The 7,846-nt window shown below is 25.2% G+C and overlaps 1 pseudogene; it reads right to left on the bottom strand.

Moving 5' to 3' along the window:
* Positions 1 to 2,348: 2,348 nt before the first annotated feature.
* On the bottom strand, positions 2,349 to 3,288 carry LOC149512910 (uncharacterized; annotated as a pseudogene).
* Positions 3,289 to 7,846: the final 4,558 nt, after the last annotated feature.

The following is a 7,846-nucleotide window of genomic DNA, read 5'->3' as shown; positions in this document are numbered from 1 at the left end:
ATCAATCATACTTAGATAAAAAAAAATTAGTAATGACTTCATATTTTTTTTATCTAGTGAACAGCTTTCAGACTTAAATGTTATAACACGTGTTTGCTTTCTACTTGATACTTGTAGAATTGGTTGTTCATTTCTTTCCCCTTGTCGTGTTTATTGTGTTTCTAATTTGAGATTATGCTCCTCGATGAAATTGTTGTTGTGTAATACTCTTTTATGTATCATTTTGATTTTGACAATCCATAGTTTCCAAAGAAAACCCCAAAAATTTTACCATAAATGCAAAAACAACTCTTTTGATTTCTGTGATGTATTTTTTTGAATTGTTTTTCTTCGATGGTATTCTGTGGTTGTGTTTATATAGTGATGGGTTTCAAGAAAGATAGAATTATGGATCAATCTCAGGATTTAAATTTGTTTTTTGAAAATTTTTTATCTTTTGATCCCAATCTTATTTTGAAAATTTTGATTCAAATCTTTTGCTTTTCCTAATCTGATTATTATTTTTGTTCCTTTTTTTTTTCATTTTTTGATTTTTTCCTTGATATTTTGTTTCTTATCTAAATAAAATAAAAATAAATAAATAAAGAAGGAAGATAGCATTTGGGCCGAAATTAAGCCTAATTTGAAAATATGGTTTAAAAACCCATGTAAGGCCTAAAGACAACAAACTCAATTAAAGTCCAAATTTTATTAATGGATTAAAGTTCATCCCTCGTAAGAATCAATGTTTTTTTTTTTTTTTTTTTTGTAAAAAACCAAGCAAAACAAAAAAGTTGTCATTGGGATATAAAAAATTGATGCTTTTACTTTAAAAAAAAAAAAATCCATTTCTTCCATTCAGTTTGTTGGAATTCAAAACTCATCATTTAAATGGATCAAAATTCATCTCTCAAAAGAATCTAGGCTCTTTTCATAAAGAACAAAGCAAAGTAGAAACTTGTAATTAGGATACACAATATTTATACTTTGTCGATGATAGATTGTTTATAACTTGATTTTTTTATAAGTTGTTTTAATTTATGAAATTAATAATAATTCATACTGATTATAAATTAAAGAATATTAATTTTTAATTAATTAATTATATTTAATTAAATTAACTAATTCAAATTAAATTAATAATTAGATTCTTTTGGATAGTTAATTAATTTCATTATCAATATATTTTTAAATTTAATTAATAAAACATATTCATTATACTATTATAAACTAATATAATAATATTTTGTAATTATATAGAATTCATTTAAATTTAGATTTAATTATTTCAACTCAATTTTACATTTGCTAATAAAAATAACCAATAATTTATAATTTTAATTATAAAATAAATAATATTAAATAAAATTCAATTGCATTTGTAATAAATTTATAGTAATTTAATAGTAATAATTATAATATTACAAATTAATAATTATAATAAAAGGATGATAAAAAATAAAATTAAAAGTTTATAAGATGAAAAAAAAAATAATTATTTATGTACAGATCAGTGGACTTACTGCTAGATAAGGTTTTAAAAAGTCACCACCAATCTTTTTTATTTAGGTTAGATTGGTTACCTGATTAAATCTGTTACATTTAAAAAAGAGTCTCAAGATTGACTTAATAGTAAATTCTTATTTACAAAATCAGATGTTAAGTTTGGGAATACAGTTACATGTGAGAAAAGTTATAGTACTCCTATGAAACCAATTTGATATCAAATTATCTAAGCTTTAAATATATTTATATTTTATCAAAATATTTAATATTAAAAATTAATCTTAAAATTACTCAAATAGTTTAGTAGCAATTTAAAATAATTCTCTCACCTCAAAAATATTTATGGAGACTAGTGTCTTACCTTGAAGCGGCTCCGTCATCAGATTTATTAATGTATTTTACTTAAGAAAATAATTAATAAAGTCCTTCAATAATTTGATAAGATTACTTTGATATAAATCTCTTAATAGTTTGATGAGATTTTATTGTAAAAATATTTATAAAATTTTATTTTTAAGAAAATTTATTAAATCTTCTAATAGTTTGATAAGATTTAACTTAAGATGTAATCTTCCAATAATTTAATAGGATAAAAAATATTTTTCTTTTGAAAATTTATTTATGAAATTCTCTAATAATTTGATAAAATTCATAAAAATTTAAATTTATGAAAAATCTTCTAATAATTTGATAAAATTCGTAAATTTATTTGAATTTTTTTTTTCATTTTGATTATTATTGTTAAATAAATAAATAAAATTCGTAAATATTTTTAAAAAATAAATAATTAAATTTTTAATTAAAATAATGAGTAAAATAATAATTAAAAATAATAATAAAATCAAATAAAATCAAAACAGAAAATAAGATGAAAAAAAAAATCATACGATCGGGTCAAGCTTAAAATACAAATCTCCACACAAATAGTCGGATTCAAACAAAAGTTTTAAATTTCAACCGAAAAATTCCAGATGTGATGGGACAAGAATTTCCAGTGATGCTGGTCGATGTGCAGGAAGATGATATCTTAGGTTTCTTACTGGGAACTTGGGCAGCATCACCATCTAATGCTGAAGTGACCCAACTGTTGCTTCTGAGCTTATATCGTAACTGACACATATCCACAACAGGATCTAACATCTCATCAACTTACATTGAGAGATCATTCACGGTCTGCCTAAGCAATCCCTTCAATCTTCCTTTCTAGAAATCTGAAAGCCCGGCACCAATGCCGTTTTCGAAAAGTGAATCGGCACCTTTACCATTGCCTTCCATAGCCTCTTAACCATTGAACACCCCACATTTCCATTGAAACAACTCAGATGCATCGGAAAGGGGCAGGGTATTTTCATCTTGTGACAACAGATGCTATTTCATGAGCGTAGAAGCTAAAGGAATCTGGTCCACCTTTACGCTGCTCACTCGAACCAACTGAATTTTTCGAAGCTTCGGACATTACAGCAATACAACTGCTCAAACTGTTGACAAACCACCGCTACTGTCGACCACCTGCACTGACTGATTGAGGGGATTGATAGTAGGCGTTGACAACAATTGCGAAGAGAAGGCGGTAAAAGCAGAGAAAAAGATAGGCGGCGGCCCAAAGGAGGAATAGATGGAACTAAAGGCAGAGAACAACTCTTAAGATTTTTTTTTATTATTTTGAATCCCTTCCCTCTGTGTGATCATATAGATTTATCATGCTAAATTAATTTTCTTTAAAATTATGATTTTAATTTATTTAATTTTAATATAAATTGATTTTGAAGTTAAATTTTAAAAATTTTTTAACATCATTTTAATGTGAATTGATTTTGAAATTAAAATTCGAAAATTTCTCAGCATCATTTCATTAGATTTCATTAAAACCTTTTTTTTATTTGGAACAAAAGTAAAATCAAACTATATATTAAGTTAAAAAAGATTTTTTTCAATTGAGCTCAATTTATAGTTGAAGCTTGTTTTCAATTTCGAATTTTTTTTTGACAAAATGAAGTATCTACAATTTGTATCATTTGATTTTTATTTGATCATTCGTGTCATATTGCAGTATTTGCATTCTATTTATTAATAATAAATGTGAAATTATAATAATAATTTTGAAAAATAAGATATTTTTAAAAAAAATAAAATAGGATAATATTTTTAAATAAAAATAATTTTTGGAACCTTGCTTATATATTAGAGGGATTTTTAATAATTATTTTTTATAAAAGAATATTATGTATGATTTTAAGGTTTATTGTGAGAATTATAGAGTGGAAGAATACTTTTCGAAATTTTGTCTACATATTAAAAAAAATAAAAAAAAATTTAAATATTAAATATTCTCATTTTATTCCTAAACAAAATGATTTAAAAAAAAAAAAAGAGTGATTTTATGAAAATAAAAAGAATTATGAAAAGCATTTTAAATATCAAAATTAAGATAATTTTTAACCAGAATTGAGAGGATAGCATGAGATTAAGTGGTACAATTTTAAAATTTGGCAATGTAAAATGTTAATCCTTCTTCATGTATAATCATATTCTTAAACTCAACTTTTTCTTTCATATACCTAAATATTATCTTTTTAATAAATTTTGTCATAATGATTGTGGCTGTTACACGAATTTTAAAAATATTTAGAGTCGTCACTAATCTTTTCTGATTAGTTGTAATTGGTCACCTATTAAAGCTTATTTTTTTAATAAAATCTTAAAATTAATTAAAACTTGCTAAAAAGATAATTTTTGGGTTCGCGAAAATAATTTAGGCTTGGAAGTTAGTTATGCGTGGGGAAGAATTAGCACTCCTACATCACTCGTAAAAATGGTACTAACTAATTATGTGTTATCTTTTAATCTTGACAAAAATGTCTTAATTTTAGTACTTAAAATTAATTTTCTTAATTTTTTTATTGTAATAAAAAAACATATTTTCATTTTTTTAGTTGTTCGTTTAGAAAATAGATAAGAACCTTACATATTGAAAACTTTTTAGTAATATTTCAATACTCTGACAATATTAAGAGAAGCTTTTTTAACTAAGAATTTCTTAAGAATTGGTATTCGAATTTATTAAGAATCTCATTCTCAATAGTTCGTATCTATTTTCAAAATCAAAATTTATAACATAATATATGATATCTATGATTTAACCTTTGTTATTCTATTTGTTTAAAAAGAAGAGAAATCTTTACGAAAAATTATACTAAATGCTCAAGTATATTGATGACATTTTAAATAAATTTTTTCACCTAGAGATTTTTAAAAAATCACTACTCAGATTTTTTTAGGATCTCATTATCAGAGATTTCATTTACTTTTAAAATTGGTGAGCATGAATAGAATATGATGCACATGGATTTATTTATAATATTATTGCATTGTATAAAAGTTTTTTTCATGAGGAAAAGTAAACGAGAAATTATTTTTTGAAAATTGTTCTAAATGCCTCAGTATTTTGACAATAATTTAAAAAAAAATTTTTACATAGGGATTTGTTGAGAATCACTACTCGAACTTCTTAAGAATTGCATTGTTGAAAAGTCGCATTACTTCCAAAATTATTATATAAAATCTAGATGACAACATATGGTATGCATGCAATAATTTTTAGTCACCTTATTTATTTTTCCCTATGTTACATTTTCTTTATTGCTTATTTTGTTTTACTCATCTAATTGATTCATTATCATTATTAATTTTTCCTTATTTATTTATTATTATTATTGTTATTTTTGAGGGACTGAAGCAAGAAAAATCTTTTTATTAAAAATTTTCTAAGTACCCCAATACTTTGACAATATTTTAAAAGAATTTTCTCACTTATGAATTTTTTAAGAATTTTTATTTGAATTTCCTAAAAATCCCATCTTCAAAAATTTTCATTTTGTTTCTCCCTTTTATTATTATTATTATTATCTTTATTTTATTCTAACTTTTAATTTTATTTTAAAAATATATATTATTCATATTATTATTATTATTATTATTATTATATTTTGAAAACAAAAGTGATTAATCATCACAAATAAAATTTATGTATCATTGTATTAATCTTCTTATTAAAAAGAGTTATTTTTATTTTTCATCACCTCTTTTATTCTTTTATTTATTATTGTTAAGTCCTATATCTTTTAGGAGAGTTAAATAAATAAAAATTCTTTTGTATTGAATATTTTTCTAAATACTTAATTACTTTGGTAATATTTTAGAGAAATATTCTCATCTAGAGATTTTAAAAAATCACTACTCGGATTTTCTTAATATCTCATCCTCGGAGATTTTCAATTATTATTATTATTTTTATATTTATATATCATTTTTTCATTTTTATTATTGTTTACACTTTTTATATAAATTTTTTGCATTTTTCTTAATTTTATTAATTTTTTTAACATGAATTTTTCTACTTATTAAAATATATGCATTTATTCTAGGCATTTGAACTATAAATATGCATTAATAAATAATTTGAATGATTTAAAAATAAAAAATGACAAAAATAAAGAGAATTACTAGAAATCGACCAATCAACTTTAGTCAACGATCCATGGGAGGTCTGGCCTTTTTTTTTTTTTTTTTGTGGTTCAAACAGTTTTGGTCGATTCGAATTGGTTTGGATCGGTTCAATTCTGGTTAGGGTCTGGTTCAAGTAGATTGATAGAAAGTTAGAGTTAAAGCAAGTTTTCGTGTTGGGTGGCACAGACCCAGGGTTGGGTTATGGGTTGTGCGTGGATTCTCTACTGAAACAATATTATTTTAGGGTACTTTCTCTCTCTATAAAAACCAAACTTCTTTTTAGCTCATTTTAACCTTTGTTCCTCCAAAAAGAAAAAATTTAGAGAACCCAAAAACAAAACCAAAGCTCTCTGCTCAATTCAGTAATCAGACATTGTGTCATCGTGTCGATTGTCGTTGTTATTTGTTGCTACCAGCAATCATAGCCAATGCTAAAAATTTTTGAAAATACCCCAAAAGATTTCTTTGGCATCCTGATTCCAAATGCAAGTTTTCTTTCTTTCAAAACTCCTTCAATCTACAAAATTGCCTTTCAAAATATTTGGCCCAATTTTTTTTTTTTTTTGGTGCTGGGTCCCTATTTTAAAGGCTATAACTATTGTTTTGTGTTTTCTTTTTTTGCAAAGAATGAGTCTTAAATAAGTTTTTATTTTTATTTTTATGGTTTTTTTAGGATGAAAGATCAAGATAGCTTTGTTTTTTTTGTTTTTGTGGGTTTTTTTAGGGTAATCTAAGTGAATGTGGCTTTTTTTTTTCTCTTATGGTAACAATGGTGGCTGGTGGTTTTTTTTTTTTAAGTTTTTTTTATTGTGTTGGGTTTTTGCTTGGGTGACTTTTAGGTATATTGGAGTTACGAGTGGCTTTCTTTTGGGTTTGTGGTGGTTGGAGGTAGAAGGTGGTAGGGATTTTTCTGGCTAATGGTCGTGGATGGCTGGTTATAAGCAAGGATGTATTTTTATTGATGGCCATGATGGCTAGATACAAGTGAGTGTGCATGCTGAGGCCAAAGTCGAACAAGGAGGTGAGGATTGAGAGGTGTGTGCTGGGGTTGGTGAATGCGTAGGTCTGGTGAATGCTTAGGTCTGTGAGGGAACTCATGTGGATAAAGTGTAAGGTCCGGGGTCGACTTCAGTATATAGTTTTTTTTTTTTTTATTTGGGTTTCTTCCCTTTCAACTAATGTTCTCTTTGGCCCTTTAAAACCCCTAATTTTTAGCCTCTTAATTCACCTTTAGTAATTGCAAATTTTTTTATTTTGATCCCTTTTTGTCAAATGTAACAAAGGATATTCAAAGACATATTAAGGTAATTACATCTAAGATAGTGGGATCTTCTAGGTTAATGAGCTTTTGATAAGATGATCATAGGATTGTATGGGTGAAATTGAGGGTGAAAGTAAAGAGTTGGGAATAAAGGAAACAATTAGGAAAGTAAGGCTTTCGAGGTTGACAAAAGCCTATTGTCATGGCAACCTAGATTGGATATTTTCTTTTTCATTATTTGCCATCTTGCATAAGTAATTTTTTCATTTTCAGCATTTAGAAAAAAAGGACAAAAGCCACTTATGGGCCTTATTATTTTGGGCCTTGCAATTTACCCAACCCATATTCATAAATTGAACTCACACTTAAGCTATGAAGAACTAAAAAAAAAACACCTAAAAAATAAGCCCGATGAAAAACAACATAAGCCTTAAACATATTAAATTAAAAATGTAATTAAGCAAAAATTGATAACTTAATCTAAGACTAGACCCGACCGTATTTAATTGTTGAATAATGATATGCAATCATCTCAAACAAAAGTAAATGTCTATAAATTTTAATTAATTTTAAAATTTTATTAAAAAGATAAAT

Source organism: Durio zibethinus, chromosome 21 (genome assembly GCF_047325235.1).
Source record: "Durio zibethinus cultivar Kanyao isolate XHJ-2024 chromosome 21, ASM4732523v1, whole genome shotgun sequence".
Lineage (NCBI taxonomy): Eukaryota > Viridiplantae > Streptophyta > Magnoliopsida > Malvales > Malvaceae > Durio > Durio zibethinus.
The sequence above is the reverse complement of the archived record's forward strand: the minus strand, read 5'-3'. Positions and strand labels throughout refer to the sequence as shown.